The sequence below is a fragment of the Hordeum vulgare genome, chromosome 4H (assembly GCF_904849725.1).
Source record: "Hordeum vulgare subsp. vulgare chromosome 4H, MorexV3_pseudomolecules_assembly, whole genome shotgun sequence".
In the NCBI taxonomy this organism is placed as follows: Eukaryota; Viridiplantae; Streptophyta; class Magnoliopsida; order Poales; family Poaceae; genus Hordeum; species Hordeum vulgare.
Window position 1 is genome coordinate 389,567,647 of NC_058521.1, and position 20,607 is coordinate 389,588,253.

Genomic DNA, 20,607 nt, shown 5'->3' on the forward strand with positions numbered 1-20,607 from the left:
CATTGACCACCTTCGGGTTAGTGCCTTCGGGATTATTGTTATTAGTAGCTCCACACCGATAAACTTCTTCGATGATATATGGTCCTTCCCATTTGGAGAGAAGTTTTCCTGCAAACAATCTAAGACGAGAATTGTACAATAGAACATATTCACCAACTTTGAATTCTCGCTTTTGTATTCTTTTGTCATGCCATCTTTTAACTTCTTGTCTGAAATGTTTGGCATTATCATAGGCTTGGGTTTTCTATTCATCTAATGAGCTAATATCAAATAACCTCTTTTCACCAGCAAGTTTGAAATCATAGTTGAGTTCTTTAATTGCCCAATAAGCTTTATGTTTTAACTCAAGAGGTAATGGACATACCTTCCTATAAACCATTTTATAGGGAGACATACCAATAGGATTTTTATTAGCTGTTCTGTAGGACCACAATGCATCATCTAATTTCTTCGACCAATTCTTTCGGGACCTATTGATAGTCTTTCTAAATATTAATTTTATATATCTATTGGTTAATTCTACTTGACCACTAGACTGAGGATGATAGGGAGATGCAATTCTATGGTTAACATCATATCTAGCAAGCAACTTATGAAAAGCACCATGAATAAAGTGTGAACCACCATCAATCATTAAGTATCTAGGGACTCAAGAACGTGGGATAATAACTTCCTTAAGCATTTTAATAGAGGTGTTATCATCAGAACTATTGGTTGGAATAGCTTCTACTCATTTAGTGACATAATTAATGGCAACCAAAATATGTGTATACCCATTAATGGGAGGAAAAGGTCCCATATAATCAAATCCACAAATATCAAATGGTTCAATAACAAGTGAATAATTCATAGACATTTCCTGACGTCTACTAATGTTACCAATTCTTTGACATTCAACTTACGAGAATCTTTGAAAAGAGTAGGCCAATAAAATCCAGACTATAATACCTTGTGTGTAGTTCTATTTCCCGCATGGTGTCTGATACTTCTCCAACGTATCTAGAATTTATGAAGTATTCATGCCATGTTTACAATAATTCTATATGAGGGGACTCGTCGCCATCGTCATCTCCAACACTCCTCTCATCGGAGGGGACTCGTCACCATCAACATCTTCATCATCACCATCTCATCTCCAAACCCTAGTTCATCTCTTGTAACCAATCTCCGTCTCGCGACTCCGATTGGTACTTGTAAGGTTGCTAGTAGTGTTGATTACTCTTTGTAGTTGATGCTAGTTGGATTGTTTGGTGGAAGATATTATGTTCAGATCCTTGATGCTACTCATTACCTCTCTGGTCATGAATATGGTTATGCTTTGTGAGTAGTTACTTTTGTTCCTGAGGACATGGGATAAGTCATGCTAATAGTAGTCATGTGAATTTGGTATTCGTTCGATATTTTGATGTGTTGTATGTTGTTTTTCCCCTAGTGGTGTTATGTGAATGTCGACTACATAACACTTGACTATTATTTGGGCCTAGAGGAAGACATTGGGAAGTAGTAATTAGATGATGGGTTGCTAGAGTGACACAAGCTTAAACCCTAGTTTATGTGTTGCTTCGTAAGGGGCTGATTTGGATCCATTGGTATAATGCTATGGTTAGACTTTGTCTTAATTCTTCTTTCGTAGTTGCGGATGCTTGCGAGAGGGGTTACTCATAAGTGGGATGCTTTTCCAAGTAAGGGCAGTACCCAAGCGCCGGTCCAGCCACATATCAAACTATCAAAGTAACGAACGTGAATCATATGAACATGCTGAAACTAGCATGACAGAAATTCCCGTGTGTCCTCGTGAGCGTTTTTCCTTCTATAAGACTTTATTCAGGCTTGTCCCTTGCTACAAAAGGGATTGGTCCACTTTGCTGCACCGTTGCTACTTTTGTGACTTGTTGCTTGCTACGAATCATCTCACCACACAATCACTTGTTACCGTCAATTTCAGTGCTTGCAGATTTTTCCTTGCCAAAAACCAATTGTCAGATCCTTCTGCTCCTCGTTGGGTTCGACACTCTTACTTATCGAAATGACTACGATTGATCCCCTATACTTGTGGGTTATCACTACTCCAAAATGCATTCCCTTAGGCCCAAAGATGGTGAAGTGTTATGTACTCTACGTTCACATAACACCACTAAGGGAATCGCTACATTCATATCGTCAAAATATCGAACGAATATCAACTTCACATGACTACTTGCAACATGATTTCTCTCCTGGCCTCAAGAAAAAAAGTAACTACTCACAAGTGAGAAATATGTTCATGATTACACAGGTATTAAATAGCATAATGGATCTGAACATATGATCTTCTGCCAAATAAACCATAAAGCATCAACTACAAGATGTAATCAACACTACTAGAAACACCCCAGGTACAAATCCGAGGTTCCGGTACAAGATTCAGTACAAGAGATGAATTAGGGTTTTGATAGGAGATGGTGATGATGAACATGTTGATGAAGATTGGCCTTCACAAGATGAGACGGTTGTTGGTGATGACGATGGCCTCGATTTCCGCCCTTCGGGAGGGATTTTCCTCCGGCAGAATCTCTTCGCTGGAGGGCAAAAGTGCTCCTGCCCAGGTTCCGCCTCGAGACGACAGCGCTTCATCACGAACGTCCTTGTCTTGAATTTTTCAGGGTAAAATGGATTTTATACCAGAAGATGATCGCCAGAGGTGGGCCAGATGGTCGACTAGACATCATGCCGCGCTAGTGGGACCTAGCACGCCCTGGTGTCTAGTGGGATCCTAGTAGCCCCCCTTCGGTACTTCTTCGCTCCATTATTTTTTATTTATTAAAAATAAATATCCATGAAGTTTAAGCCCAATTGGAGATGTTCAGAATAGGTATCTCTGACGTAGCTTTTTCAAGTCCAGAATACCATCTACCGACATTCTCCCAGTTGATGTAAACCTTGCTTATTATGAGAGAAAAGGCATTATAGTTACTCCACCAAGTGGAAAAATTCATAAAAACACTATAAAAAATAGTAACAAAACTTGATGCAAAATGGATGTATCATCCAACAATGGCAATGGTCGTGTGAATCACGTCACCGCTGAAGAAGTCCAGGAAGACCGAGATGTCATACTGGGTACATTCCTTGTCAACTCAATTTGAGCAACAGTTTTGTTTGATTGTGGTGCTTCACATTCTTTTTAATACCCAAAATTTTGCACTAGAGAGTGGTTTCAAGCCTACACCTTTGTTAGTCATATCATTGTACAAATCCCATGTGTAGTTTTAAGGACCAAGATAAGATGTAAAGGAGTTGGGATTAACATCAATGGGGTAAACTTCTTAGCAGATCCTATCATCCTGAAGTTGCAAGTCTTGGATGTGATCCTTGGCTTGGATTGGTTGACCAAGCACCAAGGTTTTTTTCGATTGTGCCAAGAGGACTATTTTCATGACCAATATCCAAGGTGTCGAAGTCAGATATGTTCCCAACCCTAGCTCCACTCAAGCCCCTCAGGTTAATTGCCTCTCGGGAATTGAGTTGGACCAAGTGCCAGTGGTATGCGAATACCGATATGTCTTTCCCGTTGAGCTTCCCGGAATGCCTCCTGACCGCGACATTGAGTTCATCATTGAAAAAATGCCCAAAGGAGCACCCATCTATAAGAAGCCCTATAGAATGGGATCCGAAGAGTTGGCTGAATCTAAGAAGAAACTAGTAGAGTAGCTCATAAAAGTTTTTATTCGCCCTAGTGCCTCCCCTTGGGGATCACCTGTTTTATTTGTGTCAAAGAGGGATAGAACTATCCAACTTTGCATCCATTACCGTTCTCTCATTGAAGTCAAAATAAAGAACAAGTACCCACTCCCCAGGATTTAGATCTGTTGGATCAGTTGAATGGTGCTAAGGTGTTATCCAAAATCAATCTCAGGTCTCGGTATTACCACTTGAAGATCAGACCCCAAGATATTCTGAAGACGACATTTCTGACCGGATATGGACTGTATGAGTTCACAGGCATGTCATTTGGGATAAGTAATGCCCCAGCCTACTTCATGTACCTCAGGAACAAAGTCTTCATGGAGTATTTGGACAAGTTAGTCGTTGTCTTCAATGATGACATACTCGTTTTCTCCAAGTATGAAGAAGAACATGAGCACCACTTGAGGATGGTCATGGACAAGCTTTGAGAGCACCAGCTTTATGCCAAATTCAGCAAGTGAATTATGTGCGATGAAGTTGGATGCATGGGTGATGTGTTGACGATAGATGGGTTGTTAGTGGATCCTGCCAAGATTGAAGCCCTGATTGAATGGAAATATCGACCAATGTGATGGAAGCCAGAAGCTTCCATGGACTCGCTGGATACTACCGCAACTTCTTTGAAGGGTTCTCAAGCATTGCTCGACCTATGACTCAAATCTTGAAGAAGGAGAAGAAGTTCGAGTGGACATTGAAGTGTGAAGTGAGCTTCTAGGATCTCAAGAAGAGATTGACAACGCCGCAGTTTTGGTCACTCCCAATATTCACAAGGAGTTTGTGATATATTTTGATGCATCAAGGACTGGGCTAGGTGGTGTCCTGATGCACGAAGGCAGAGTCATGGCATATCTGTCCAAAAAACTATGCCCTCATGAAGAGAACTATGCAACTCTTGATATTGGGTTGGTAGGAGTGGTTCATGCCTTGAAGACATGGCGACATTACCTTTTGGGCAAGTGATGTGATATATACACACACCACAAGAGTTTGAAGTATATTTTCACTCAATAGTAATTGAACATGAGGCAACGAAGATGGTTGGAGTTAATCGACGACTATGACCTAAGTGTTCAATACCACCCTGGGAAGGCCAACGTGCTAGCTGACGCCTTGAGCAAGAAGGCTTATTCCTTGAATGCTATGATCATGGAAAGGCTACCTACCTTGTATGAGGAACTTCAAAGCTTCGAGTTGGAGCTAGTCGCACCAGGACTTCTGGCCAACCTCAAAGAGAAGCCTACATTGATGGATGAAATCAAGGAAGCTCAAAAGGGACACGAGAGCATCGAAGGTATCAAGAAGAAGATCGAGAAAGGCAAAGCCCCAGGATTTTCTGAAAGTGCGTTATATCGACTAGAGGGGGGTGAATAGGCGATTTTTAGAATTTCATCGCTGAGGAAATTCCTTGTGAGAAAATTCCTTAGTGATCAATTACGTGTAGCGAACATAACGCAGGATCAGAAGTGCAAATACTACTACAACAGATTACTTGGTGAAGATTATGAGAATCGGTTTGCACAGTACGCAGGTACACAGAAAGCAGGTGAAGATTAACTCGAATGAAGAATTTGAGGTTGAGGAAATTCAGGGAAAGCCTTCAGACAAATTCTTCAAACAACACAGATGAAAGTATTCAACATACAATTCAGAGGAAATGAAAGAGTTGAAGAAATAGAACCCGCATCACGATGAAGACAGTTGTTGATGACCTAGTTCCAACTGTTGTGACAGTTGTACGTCTGGTTTGGAGTGTCTTGGTATTGAAACCAAAGGACACATAGTCCCGGGACATACAGTCCCTACCGTATTCTCTTTGAGCTAAGGACACATAGTCCTCGACCAACACTCGTGGTATGCCTTTAGGGCAGACTTCCAAACCCTCACAAACTCGGTCACCCGGCGATCCACAATTGACTGCTGGATGCTCTAGACCATGATGCCTAACCGTTTGGAGGATGCACAGTCCTCAAAGGTAAAAGGATTAGGTTCAACATAGGAACAAATTCTTCAGTGATGGTCAATCACTTGGTTTTGGTTTGGAGTTTAGTGTTTAGGGTATTTCCTCACTTGATGATTTTCTCTGGAAGACTCTATGAAATTTGGGTTGCTCTAAATGACAAGTGTCAGTTTCTCTCAGAGCAGCCAACCAGCTAGTGGTTGTGGGGGCGGCTATTTGTAGCCTGGGAGCATCCCGATATGATTTGACATAGATGCCCTTGAATATTTTGACCGTTGGGTGGAGCAGATTAGTGAGGTGTCGCGTGTCGCAGCAAAGGTCGGAGCTTTCAACTATGAAAGTCCTCATGTCTCTCATATTCCTCACTTTGAGGGTTTGGTAGGTTTCGGCTTGGGTTGAGCATCATGAGAAAATTCATTCTCTAGTATTACTTCGACCCCCTTTAACAGTACGGTGTTCCTATGAATCAAGAGTACAACAAATGAAACAAAAAGAGTAAATCTTCACGCTTCAAAGTCTTCGAACAGTTTTTCTTCAGGAACCACCGAATTCCTCATCTTCAATATCTTCATGAGGAATATCAATTTCACCGCATTTTTTTCCTGATCAAATTCTTCAAGGTAAGACCAAAGTTGTGGGAACCTTGACTGACAAGTCGAGATCGCCGAATGAACGTGCTCAGTGATCCCAGATATCAATGCTCACCGAACACATAGATACTGAATAATAAGAGTCTTACATCCAAGTACCGAATTATTACATCACATGACCGAACGGTCAAGTTCACAAGGATGGGCCTAAGTACAAAAGATACTGATACATCTTATAGCGGAAATCATAGGGGCTAAGCGGGTTCCCATGCCATCAAGCCTACACCGACACGCATTCTGACTCGGAAGCGTCCTAGTTCGCAGGGGCGTCTCCGAAGACGTACTCATCTCCAAACTCCGGTCCTTCTAGGTTTGGTCAATATGATAAACAGTGGCAAGCCAATGAGTACTTTTGAATGTACTCGCAAACAGCCCATGATATGAACAATGAAAGTGAAGGATAACAATAACATGCTCTTTGATGGATATCTACTTGGTAGTGAATAAACATGATCATGGTATGCATCATAAGTTAAGAACTACTTTTGAAGAATAGGTTACAGATATCAATATATCTGTCAAGGGCTGAACCATCCGGGTTCACCCTATATGCCAAGTCACCGAACTTGGTCATATCATTACTCTCATAATAACTCCTTTTTATCACAACTCACACACACTTGGTTTATGCGGAAACAACTAGACGTAGTTTAAGCAGGATTACCCAACTGTCCTTGACCGTGGACACGACTATTCGAATAGTTGTACACTCTGGAGAGGTAGTACGCTGGACCCACGACATCTGGGAAACTTCCGTGTCTTCCACGACTAGCGTTATATAACATACCCAAGGTAAGTACCCGATCAATGCCTTTCCCCTGACGATACTAGACAATGAGGTCCACTCGATTGGTACCCAGCCCACATGTTGTTGGTACACATCACTCCCGCCACTAGTAATGTGGCTCTTTGCTACCAGCGACCAGGGTAATTACCACAGCCCTGTCACATAAGGGGCAACGTGGTCATACATGTAAGGTTGGGCCGGTCGAGACATCATAAATCTATTCCCATTTGCGAAACCATACTCACACCAATACCCGGTGCACCACTTCACCAAAAGTGGCCACCTTGCTCATCATCACCCTCAGGCGTTAGTGGCACCCAACGGGGTTTTCGTAAATCTTTGATTTATTCCCACAATATGCTCTTGCTACTGTTACTCTAGTTTTACTTGTCAACATGATACAAGCGTGACCCTCATAGGTGGTAGGATCAAGCTCAATGCATGTGCTCCGGAGGAGTCATCTGTAACATCACATCAATGATTTACCGGCATTTATGATCATATGCAACGGAATACTTGCTATACTAACATGCAATATAACATATGCTCAGTCATGGTCAAAGAGTTGCTTGCCTTGGTCAGCTAGGTATCCGGGGTCTTTGAGGTCTTCCGCTCCGACTCCCTCGTCACACAGATTTTCTATCGTCGTCAAAAGAATAAATAAGTATAGCTCACTAAAAAACAGATCACAAAGTCATATTAAAAATGTTCTTTATTACTGATAAATCCAAGTTGTTATTTTTAAAAATATTTGCCTCTGATTCCAATGAAGGAAAAATTTTAAAATCAACTAAACAGAAGCAAAACTATTCCAACTTAATCCTTTTTATTATTATAAAACAGAATAGTTGCTGAAAAAATTCAACTAATTGTCTTATTAAATACTTCACATTTTTAGAAGAATATCACTGGAAAATTATGTTTTTACACTAGTTAAATATTTTTATAAAAATCTTTGAAAAAACAGTTTTAAAACAAAAGAAAAATGGGCTAAGTCCTTGGCCTGGCTCGGCGTGGAACTGGGCCGGCCCAAAGGCCAGCCGACAGCCGCCCAGGCGCGTGCGCCGTCAGGTTTGAACCTGACGTGCGGGGCCCTGCGGTCAGTGGCTGCGGGCAGCGAGGGAGAGGGGGTTGGGTCACCGATAGGTGGGGTACACCTGTCGGGGCGTCTCCTACCTCTGGCCAGAGAGGAGGAGGAGCACGCCGGCGAGGCTGCCGATGTCCTCGGGCCCAACGAAGATAGAAATGGGTTCGGCTCGTCGCCGCCTACCTGCTGGTGGTCGGAAGAATGACGGAGAGGCTCGGGTTCACTGGCGACGAGGAGGCCACGATGGAGGAGTTTCGGGAGGTGGTCCAGAGGGTAGCTAGGGGCACGGAAATGCTTGGGAAAGTTGGGGGAAAGCTTCCTGAGGTCGAGTTGGGTGGTTTGGTGCGTTGAGGGACGCAGGAGCCATCGTGTAGCCAGAGATTGATCGGAGCTCCGAGGCGGAGGGGCCTCGGTCGACCGCGAGCACCGGGGCTCTGCTGGCTTGCTGGGGAGGCTAGGGAGGTGCTAGTGGTCGTGGCGAAGCTGTCCGAGGGGAGCTGGAGCGAGGGGGCTATAAATAGGCCCGCAACGGTAAGCCAATTCGGGAGCGCCGGTGACTCACCATGGCGCGCATGGGGGTGCAGAGAAGAGCTGGGATCGAAACCACGGTCTCACGACGTGATTTTGGACTGCCAGAACCATCTACAATAGAGGGAGAGAGAGGGGAGTCGAGCATCAGTGGCCGCGCAACCTTGACCGGTTATGGTGTGTGCGGGCACGCGTCGCACAAGCTCTAGCGCGGGAGAGGAGGGGCCCTGATGGTCGCTCGATGCAGAGGGGTTGTCAGGGAAGGACATGGACATCTCGGGGGAGGCTAGAACTGGCCTAGGGCATCGCCCCCACCTTGGTGGCTTCCTGTAGCGTGCCTAGAGCGTAGTTTTGGCATGCCACGACATGCTGGTGCGCTCTGAGGTGCTTTGGACGTGTCTCGCATGGCCTGGCACTGGCTGGGGGGTGAGGCTAGGCATTGAAGTCCCGTGGGAGCTTCGGCTGGACAAGGGAGACAAGAGAAACAGGTGCTATCAGCTTTGAGCTGAAGCTTAGCTTGGAGTTTTTGGCATTTCTACTTTGAACCAGAGAGGGGCCAGTTGACTTGGGCTGGGCATTGATACCGGCCACCTAATCTGAGAGTTTGGACCAAAGGGGTTGGATTTAGCTGTGGCTAAGAGGGCTTTTACCCTTCTGTCAGAAGGTGCTCGAAAGTGGTTTGAGGGCGTTGCACCCCCCACTGGTGTTGCAACTTCACATGTTTGGGTTTGGTGCTAAAACATGGGGTTTCACCAAGTTTGATCTCTATTGGACAAGTTTAGCTTTGTAAACTTGAAAACACCACCATTTGACCAGATCCGTCCCTTCCAAAGAGAGTGTGGGCAAACTAAGTTCAGCAAATCCCATTTTTGGTGTAGAACCCTCATTTGAGGTATTAGGCTCTCCTGCAAAGTTTCATCATCATTGGACACACTTTGCTATGTAGAGTTGCTCTAACTTCAATCTGGGCAGAAGGGGTTTTATAGTTATTTGGGGTCCTTAATGACCTTGGATCAAGGTGAAACTTTATGTGGACATCAAATATGGCTTAGGGATACAACTGGAATTTTCTAGGATTTTATTGAAAATATTTCCTTTGGAAACATCTCAAAAGGTCAAAACAGACAGAAATGGTTTTCAGGGTTTTACTCAAATAATTATAATACAAATCTTATGTATGGAAAATATATGTCCTTATCATCATATCCAAATTTAATCAGATTTTTCTAAGGCATAAAAGTATTTTTCCTTGTAGGAATACCATTTCTGGCCTCAGAAATGGACATGTAAATAAATTAAGAAAAAAATTATAAAAATAATTATTTTGTAGTTTTGGAGCGCTAAAGTAAAGCTAAAATCAGATCACCAACTTTGGGTAAGAACACTCCTTGCCATCAAGGGCATGTAGTGCAACTCAAAGTAGGGTTTTACCTTAATCAGAAATCAGAAAAGGGTTTTTGGAAATAATTCAATATTGTGAAATGGGGTTTTTATCATCACAATATCAAACACATAAGCATTCAATGAGAATCATGGCACTCACATCAGTAGTTTGAAAAAGTTTTAACAAGCTCAGATTTTTGCATTACAGAGAAAGTGGTAGTGAAAACAGGGTGTGACAGACCTATCCTCTTTACAAGAATCTCGTCCCCGAGATTCCTAGGCTAGATGCTGAAAAGGTCTGGAAACTCAGATGAGAGGTAGTCTTCACGCTCCCATGTTGCTTCGGCTTCGGTGTGGTTGCTCCACTGAACCTTGAAATACTTGATGGTGCGGCTTCTGGGGCAACGTTCTGCTTCATCGAGGATGTGGATCGGCCTCTCACAATAGGTGAGATCCGGTTAAAGGTCGATGGCATGATGGTCAATGTCCTTGTAAGGATTGGATCGGTTTGGCGCTTGAAGACACTTCCAAAGTTGTGACATGTCGAAGACGTAGTGCACACCCAAAAGTTCTGGAGGTAGCTCCAATTGGTAAGCGACTTCTCCACGCCTTGTTGTCAACTTAAAAGGTCTAATGAACCTCGGAGCAAGTTCCCCTTTAACATGGAAACGCTTGGTTCCCTTGAGAGGTGTGACACGAGGTACACCTGGTCTTCGAGGTTAAACTCTAGTTCTCTGCGGTGAGAAACCGCATAGCTTTTTTGTCGTGACTTGGCTGCCTTTAGGTTTTCTCGGACAAGTTGCACCTTCTCTTCTGCCTTGTGCAAAACTTCCGGTCTGAAAATCAGCCCTTCACTGGTTTTGGCCCAGTTGAGCGGCGTGCGGAACTTTCGTCTGTATAACACTTCAAATGGGGACATCTGGAGACTCGACTGGTAGCTGTTGTTGTATGAGAACTCAACGAACGGCAGACAGTCTTCCCATTTGGCACCATGTGCTAAGACGCAAGCGCGGAGCATATCTTCGAGTATCTGGTTTACTCTCTCCGTTTGTCCGCCCGTTTCTGGGTGGAAAGCGGTGCTGAAAGAGAGCTTGGTTCCGAGGGCTTCTTGGAACTTCTTCGAAAACCATGAGGTGAACTGCGTGCCTCGGTCAGATACAATCTCCTTGGGAACTCCGTGAAGGCTCACAATATGCTCAATATAGAGACTAGCCAACTTTTTCCTGTCATAAGTGGTGTGGACTAGAATGAAATGGGCCACCTTGGTCAGATGGTCGACAATGACCCATGTAGAGTCATGGCCTCTGCTAGACCTTGGTAATCAAGTAACAAAATCCATGCCTATCTTGTCCCACTTCCATTCTTGCACCTGGAGAGGTTGTAGCAATCCAGGAGGTCGCTGATGCTCAGCCTTGACCCGCTGGCACACGTCGCACTTGGCAACATAGGACGCTATTTCCCTCTTCATGTCATGCCACCAGAATCTTTTTGGGAGATCATGATACATATTGGTACCACCGGGGTGAATAGAGTAGGGTGTATCATGTGCTTCATGTAGGATCAAATACTTGAGTTCAGCCTTATTGGGTACGCATAAACTTTTCCCATACCACACTACTCCTTGTTCATCCACTGAAAATCCTGGGGCCTTGCCTTCCTGAACCATCTTCTTGATGACTTCAATGCTCTTACGACCCTTCTAGGCCTCCTTGATATCATCAACTAGCGTTGGTTTGACTTCGAGGTTGGCTAGGAATCCCGGTTCCACTAGCTCCAGTCCGAAGTTCTCCAGTTCTTCATGTAAGGCGGGTTGACTTTAGTTGAGCATGACGTTCAAGGTGCTGCTTTTCCTGCTTTAGGCATCAACCACTACATTGGCCTTACCGTGGTGATATTGAATGCTGAGGTCGTAGTCTTTGATTAACTCCAACCACCTTCATTGCCTCATATTCAATTCCCTTTGGGTGAAGATATACTTCAGACTTTGGTGGTCGGTGTATATTTCACATCGTTTCCCTAGAAGGTAATGTCGCCATGTCTTCATGGCATGCACTACTGCAGCCAATTCGAGGTCATGGGTGGTATAATTCTCCTCATGCGGGCGCAATTGTCATGACAAATACGCCACAACTCTGCCATCCTACATTAGAACCCCACCGAGCCTGGTTCTGGAGGCATCACAATATATCACAAACTCCTTTACTGATATCTGGAGTGGCCAATACCGGGGCGGTAGTTAATATCTTCTTCAACTCTTGGAAGCTCGCTTCACACTCCGGCGTCCATTCAAACTTCTTGCCCTTCTTCAAAAGATGAGTCATAGGTCGAGCGATGCGGGAGAATCCTTTTACAAACTTGCGGTAATATCCCGCGAGTCCGAGGAAGCTCCTGACTTCCTTCACATCAATTGGCGATTCCTAGTTGGTTACTATAGTAATCTTGGAGGGATCAACTGCCAATCCACTTGCCTTCATGGTATGACCCAAGAATCCAACTTCGTTCAGCCAGAATTGGCACTTACTGAATTTGACATAAAGTTGGTGCTCTCAAAGCTTCTACAACACTACCTCAAGTGTTGCTCATGCTCTTCTTCGGACTTGGAAAAGGTTAATATGTCATCAATAAATACGACGACAAACTTGTCCAGGTATTCCATGAAGACCTTGTTCATGAGGTACATGAAGTAAGCTGGGGCATTAGTCAACCCTAAATACATGACAGTGCATTCGTATAGACCGTACCGGGTCACGAACGCAGTCTTGGGTATGTCTTCAGGTCGAATCTTCAATTGGTAATATCCAGGTCGGAGATCGATCTTGGACAATACCTTAGCTCCATTTAGCTGATCAAACAAGTCTTCAATCTTGGGGCGTGGATACTTGTTCTTGATCGTGACCTCAATGAGACAACGGTAATCGACGCAGAGTCTGATAGTCCCATCGTTCTTGGACACGAACAGAACAGGCGATCCCCAAGGTGACGCACTCGGACGAATGAACCCTTTCCTGAGTTGCTCATCCAGCTGCTTCTTTATCTCCGCTAAATCTTCAGATCCCATCCTGTAAGGCTTTTTATAGATAGGCCTTGATCCGGGCATGAGCTCAATGATGAACTCGATGTCTCGGTCAGGAGGCATTCCTGGTAGCTCATCAGGAAAGACGTCCGGGTACTCACAGACTATTGGCACTCGATCGAGTTCTACCTCGGATAGGCTATTAACCCGCGGTACTCGAGCGGTTACCGGCTCAGAGACATACTTGACTTTGACCCCTTGGTCGCTTGTCATGGTAATAGCCTTGTTGGGCCAGTCCAAGATGCTTTGACGCTTGGGTAACCAATCCATGCCGAGAATTACCTCTACTCCTTGCGACTTAACCACAATGAGATCTGTTGAGAAGCTTGTCCCATTGATAACTATCCCGACCTTCCTACATCCTAGGTTGGTCCTCAACACTGCTCCCGGGGTTTGAATTGCCATTTGTCCGCGAAGCAGAGTAGGCTTTGATAACCCAGAAGTATAGGGGATCGCAACAGTTTTTGAGCGTAGAGTATTCAACCCAAATTTATTGATTCAACACAAGGGGAAGCCAAAGAATATTCTCAAGTATTAGCAGTTGAGTTGTCAATTCAACCACACGTGAAAGACTTAGTATCTGCAGCAAAATATCAGTAGCAAAGTGGTGTGATAGCAATAGTAGCAACGGTAATAGTAGCAGCAGTGACATCAGTAGCAGCAGAGTAACAATAGCAGGAGTGACAACAGTAGCTACAGAGTAACGTAGCAAGGACCAGTAGGAAAAACTCCTAGGCATTGGATCGGTCATGGATAATTATGCCGGATGATATTCATCATGCAACAGTTATAACACGGAGAGATATGTAACTAGCTCCAGTTCGTAAATGTAATGTAGGCATGCATTACGTATATAGGCATACGTGCTTAGGGAAAAGAACTTGCATGACATCGATTGTCCATCCCTCCCGTGGCAGTGGGGCCCTAATGGAAACTACGGGATATTAAGGTTCTCCTTTTAATAGAGAACCGCAACAATGCATTAGCACTTAGTGAATACATGGACTCCTCATACTATGGTCATCTCCGGGAGTGGTTCCGACTATTGTCATTCCGGGGTTGCCTGGTCATAACACATAGTAGGTGACTACAACTTGCAAGATAGGATCAATAACACACATATATTGACGAGAACATAATAGCTTCAGATCTGAAATCATGGCACTCGGGCCCTAGTGACAAGCATTAAGCATGGCAAAGTAGTAGCAACATCAATCTCAGAACATAGTGGATACTAGGGATCAATCCCCATCAAAACTAACTCGATTACATGATAGATCTCATCCAACCCATCACCGTCCAGCAAGCCTACGATGCGATGACTCACAAACGGTGAAGAGCATCATGGAATTGGCGATCCAGGAAGGTTGGTGATGACGATGGCGACAATCTCCCCTCTCCGGAGCCCAGAACGGACTCCAGATATGCCCTCGAGAGGAAGAACAGGTGGTGGCGCCGCCTCCGTATCGTAAAATGTGATGAACTCTTCTCCTTGATTATCTTTTCCGGACAAAAGGGACTAAATAGAGCTGGAATTGGAGGCGGTGGAGCTCCTAGGGCCCCACAAGCCTGCTAGGTGCGGCCGGGTGGGCGCCTGGTGGCTTTGTGGGCTCCACACCTTTGGTTGATTCTTGCGCCAGTATCTTTTATATATTCCACAAAAAATCCTCGTAAATTTCTAGGTCATTCTGAGAACTTTTATTTCCGCGCAAAAACAACACCATGGCAATTCTGCTGAAAACAACGTTAGTCCGGGTTAGTTCCATTCAAATCATGCAAATTAGAGTCCAAAACAAGGGCAACAGAGTTTGGAAAAGTAGATACGACGGAGACGTATCAACTCCCCCAAGCTTAAAGCCTTGGTTGTCCTCAAGAAATTCAGTTGACAAACTAAAAGAGACAAAAGAAAAACTTTTACGAACTCTGTTTGATCTTGTTGTTGTAATTATGTCTAACTCATATTCAGATTTTCAGCAAGATCACAAGCTAACCACATAAGCAATGACATCTAGATCTCATGGCAAACTCGTATCAATGGCATAATCAACTAGCGAGCAATAATAATAAGTTTCAAACGTCAACACTTCAATCAAAACAATCATGAAGCAGTATGAACAGATGGTATTTCGCTAGCTCTTTCTGAGACCGCAAAACATAAATGCAGAGCACCTTCAAAGACCAAGGACAGACTGAAAATTGTAATTCATGGCAAAGAAGATCCAGTAACAGTCATACTCAATAACAGTTAAAACCAAAGCATAAAAATAACAGAGGTGCTCTCTAATTGGTGCTTTTATAAGAGGAGGATGACTCAACAGAAAGATATATGGATAGGCCCTTCGCAGAGGGAAGCATTGATTTACAGAGGTGCTAGAGCTCAAGATTTGAAGACAGAGATAAATAATTTTGGGTGGCATGCTTTCATTTTCAATGCAATGACCAAGAGTTTTCACCATCTTCCATGCTACACATACTATAGGCCGTTCCCAAACAGAAAAGTAAAGTTTTGACTCCCCGACCACCGATCAATCACACTCCAGGACTAGCCGAATACTCGGGTGCCGTCCATACCAACAACAATCCAGGGGGAGTTTTGTTTGCAATTACCTTTTCGATTTGAGCATGGAACATGGCATTCCAATTACCGGCCCCTTTCTCGTGAATGATAGTGAATAAACACATATCGAGGATAACATGCCTAGCATGGAAGATACTGATCGCCCCTTGTCACGACATGAGCGGTTTGGGCATGCAAAACATATTATTTCTTGAAGGTTTAGAGAATGGCACATTCAACTTGGAACGGCAGGTAGATACCGCATATAGGTATGTATGGTGGACTCATATGGCACAACTTTGGGTTTATGGAAGTGGATGCACAAGCAGTATTCCTGCTTAGTACAAGTGAAGGCTAGCAAAATACTGGGAAGCGACCACCTAGAGAGCGACAATAGTTATCAATATGCATTGGGATTAACCAACATTGAGTGCAAGCATGAGTAGGACATAAATCACCATAAACATGAATATCATAGAGGATATGTTGATTTTGTTTCAACTACATGTGTGAACATGTGCCAAGTCAAGCTACTTGAATCATTCAAAGGAGGATACCATCCTATCATACTACATCAAAATCATCTCGAGACTTTTGTTGGCATCCAAGACAAACCATTATAAGAACCTAGCTAATTAAGCATGCCATCAGAAACTATGATCTCTAAGTTTTCTTTGCAAACATGGTTCTCTCACAAAAAAGCTGAATCAGGAGCGATGAGCTAGTCATATTTACAAAAACAAAATAGATCGAGTTCAGACCAGCTTTTCCAGGCTTAGTCACTTCATCATATATCGTCATTATTGCCTTTCACTTGCACGACCGAATGATGTGAACAATAATAAGAGTGCTCGTGTATTGGACCAAGCTGTAATCTGCAAGCAAACACAAAGGAGAAGACAAAGTAATATGGGTCTTTGACAGATAAACAGATATGCATGCGAGAGCCACTAAACATTGTAACCATGGTCTTCTACCTTGACCCAAAGAAAAAGAAAACTATTTACATGGGAAATCTCCCAACAAGCAAAAGAAGAAAAGGAAATATTTTTGGGTTTTCTCAAACTAGACAAACACACGAGAAGAAAGCGAGAAAAATAAATAAACTATCATGGATGATACAGTGGCAAACTGTGAACACTGACTACCAAAGTGAAAGTGTGAACATGAATATAAAGTCGGTGAGAAACACGTACTCCCCCAAGCTTAGGCTTTTGGCCTAAGTTGGTCTACTCCCATGTAGGGAAATAACCGTCTCCGGGGGTACTCCGAAGTGTACTGAGGGTGCCACTGTTGTGTGAGCTCCTCTAGCCCCCACTGATAAACTGGCGTCTCGTACTCGACTGGTAGCTCGGGCACGGGCGCCTGTAGTGGCGCTATGCTCCTATATGCGTAGATGTTCGAGGGCATAATAATGTACCTGCCTAGATGAAGATTGAACAAAGAAGGAGATCGCAAAGTAATAGTCTCACAAGTACCCTGACTAAATACCAGGTTATAAATCATCCTCTTATTTATATCTTTATACAGAAAGTCATGGTGAACCATGCTATCCTAATCTAGATATCTCTCAGGAAGAAGAATCTCTTCTTCCTCGTGCAGTCTAATTGGTATCCCAAAATGTCTAGCAAGACGGGTAGCATAGATACCTCCATAAACAACGCCTTTTGAACGGTTCGTGTTCAACCGTTCAGCTACTATAGCGCCCAAGCTATAAGTTTTATCATTATAACGGGCTTCGCGCAAAACTACAAGATCTGGGGAGCTAAGGGCCCCAGCTTTCCCACGACCAATCAAACATTTTCCCACGAATAATGAGAAGTACCGAAGAACGGGAAAATGTATGCTAGCAGCTCTAGAGCAAGACACTCCTCTCTCCTCTCCTACAACAATAGTATCTATGAAAGCCTCCAAGTCCAGTGGACGAGGTTCATGAATATCCCGAAAATAAGGTAATTTGCAAGCATTGCAAAAATTCTGAAGTGACATGCGCTGGGGGATATCATACAACTTGAACTCAACCATAGGAGGACTCTTCCTTGGATAGAAGTTAAAGCTTTGCATGAAAATATTAGTGAGGAGGAGGTATTGCGGACACTTTTCTTCAATGAAGGAGGTAAGGCCTGCGTTCTCCACCAAGTAGTAGAAGTCCTCATAAAATCCGGCGGCGCGTAGGAACACATCGCTTGGCCACTCGCACGCTCGAACTTCTGCAACACGGGGGACCGGATACTTGGGTTTCTTCTTCTCATTTTCATCATCCTTGGGGTCACGGTTGAAGAGCCTCTTAAGAACCTCCTCATTTTTTCCTTATTCTATCTCTGAAAATTTCTGAAATTTTTAGTGACTCTAAGGAAAAGTGAACAAGGCTCAACCAAACTCATAGCAACTTCTCCGACAAGTGCCTAGGGGCCATATCACGCATCAAAACTACTTGGGACCAGCTAAAATTAGCATGCAAAGCTCGAGAATAGGGTCACCAAGCCAGAAAAAATACGCAATGAATAAGGCACTAGAGCAGAAACTAATTGGACCAATGGAGGAGTCACATACCAAGGAGCAATTTCCCCAAAGAGTTTGGTGAATGGGGCTTTGCACAAGGAGATTGAAAATCGCAGCAAGAAGAGCAAGAACACGGGTTTGAGCTATGAAACGATTTTTTCTGCAGGTAGGAGAAGGAGATGGGAGCTGGAATAAGTGGAGGTGGGACACGTGGGCCCCACAAGCCTGGTAGGCGCGGCCAGGGGGGTGCCCACGCCTCCAGAGCTTGTGGCCCACTTGTGCATCCCCCTGACTAGCTCTCCGTCTCAGAATTTTTCAAAAATTCCAGAAAAAACCATACTTGATTTTCACGGCATTCGGAGAACTTTTATTTTTGGGACACTTTTCTACGGGACGCGAAAAGCAGAAAACAGGGAAAACTAAAGCTAAATCTATCATTTTTCTTATAAGCAACCGAAGGTGAAAGCTTGGAACAGGGGATTGTGACTCCTCGATTCATCCATACCTTGGTCATCGAAAGAAATCCGTCAATGAGGTTGATCAAGTCTGCTTGACAAACTTTTTCGAATCGCATAAAAAAGAACGGAGAATTTTTGAATAGTCACTAGGTTACCTCAATGGGGATGTGCATATCCCCAACAAGAAAATCATAATTCATCTTCAGAGTAGGTATAGGGCATTCGAAGCTCCCAATAAGAATCGATGAAGTTTTTTCGATAGCATTGATGCAATGTACTCGATATTGTTTCTTCGGAAGGTGCACCGTATGCTCATTACCGTTGACATGGAAAGTGACATTGCCTTTGTTGCAATCAATAACAGCCCCTATAGTGTTTAAAAAGGGTCTTTGAAGGATGACCGCCATGGCATCATCCTCGAGAATATCCAGAATAACAAAGTTTGTTAATATAGTAACATTCGCAACCACAACTGGCACATCCTCGCAAATGCTGATAGGGAAAGCAGTCGATTTGTCGGCCATTGGCAGAGAGATTTTAGTGGGTGTCAACTTATCTAGTTCAAGTGTACGATAAAGAGAGAGAGGCATAACATTAACACCGGCTCCAAGATCGCATAAGGCGGTTCTAACATAGTTTCCTTTAATGGAGCAAGGTATAGTGGGCACTCCGGGATCATCTAGGTTCTTAGGAGTTCCACCCTTAAAGGTATAATTGGCAAGCATGGTGAAAATCTCAACCTTAGGTATCCTCCTCTTATTAGTCACGATATCCTTCATGTACTTAGCATAAGGAGACATTTTGAGCATATCTGTCAAACGCATTTGCAGGAAGACAGGTCAAATCATTTCAACAAAGCGCTCAAAATCCTCATCATCCTTTTTCTTGGATGGTTTCGGAGGAAAGGGCATGGGTTTCTGAACCCAGGGTTCCCTTTCTTTACCATGCTTCCTAGCAACGAAGTCGTTCTTATCGTATCTCTTATTCTAAGGCTGTGGGTTATCAAGATCAACAGGTTCAATCTCCACATCCTTATCATTGCTAGATTGAGCATCTTCATGAACTTCACTATTGATATTATCATTAGGCTCATGTTCATCACCAGATTGTGTTTCGGCATAAGAAACAGAGACATCGTTTGGATTTTCAGGTGTAACAACAACGGGGTTGCTAGCGTGCAGGTTCCTATCATCTTTCTTCTTCTTCCTAGGATGACTAGGTGCATGAGTGCTAACTCCTTGAGAATCTTGTTCAATTCTCTTAGGATGACCCTCAGGATACAAAGGTTCCTAGGTCATTCTACCGCGTCTAGTGACGACTCTAACAGAACTGTCATTCAACTCATTGAGCAAGTCATTTTGAGCCTTAAGTAGTAACCATAGAGGCATGTTTACTCAAGAGCTTAAGATCATTAACGTTTCTGTCCACAAAAGCACTTAAATGACTAAGCATACGAGCATTCTTTTCCAATTGTCTGCTAAGATAATCATTGAAACTTTGTTGTTTGGCAACAGAAATATCAAATTCATCCAGGAATAAGCTAGCAGGTTTATCAAAAGGAATATCACTCTCATCGAATCTACGAAGAGAATTTACCTCTACTACATGTATTGGGTTATCAAGACCATGGATCTCTTCGATACGTGGTAGATTTTTGACATCTTCATATTTAATGCCTTTCTCTCGCATAGAATTCTTAGCTTCTTGCATATCTTCAGGACGAAGGAATAGGATACCTCTTTTCTTAGGAGTTGGCTTTGGAGGTGGTTCGGGAATAGTCCAAGCATTCTCATTGCACAAGATATTATTCAATAGGATCTCAGCTTGTTCTACAGTTTGTTCCCTAAAACTACAACCGGCACAACTATCTAGGTGGTCCTTAGAAGCATCGGTTAGTCC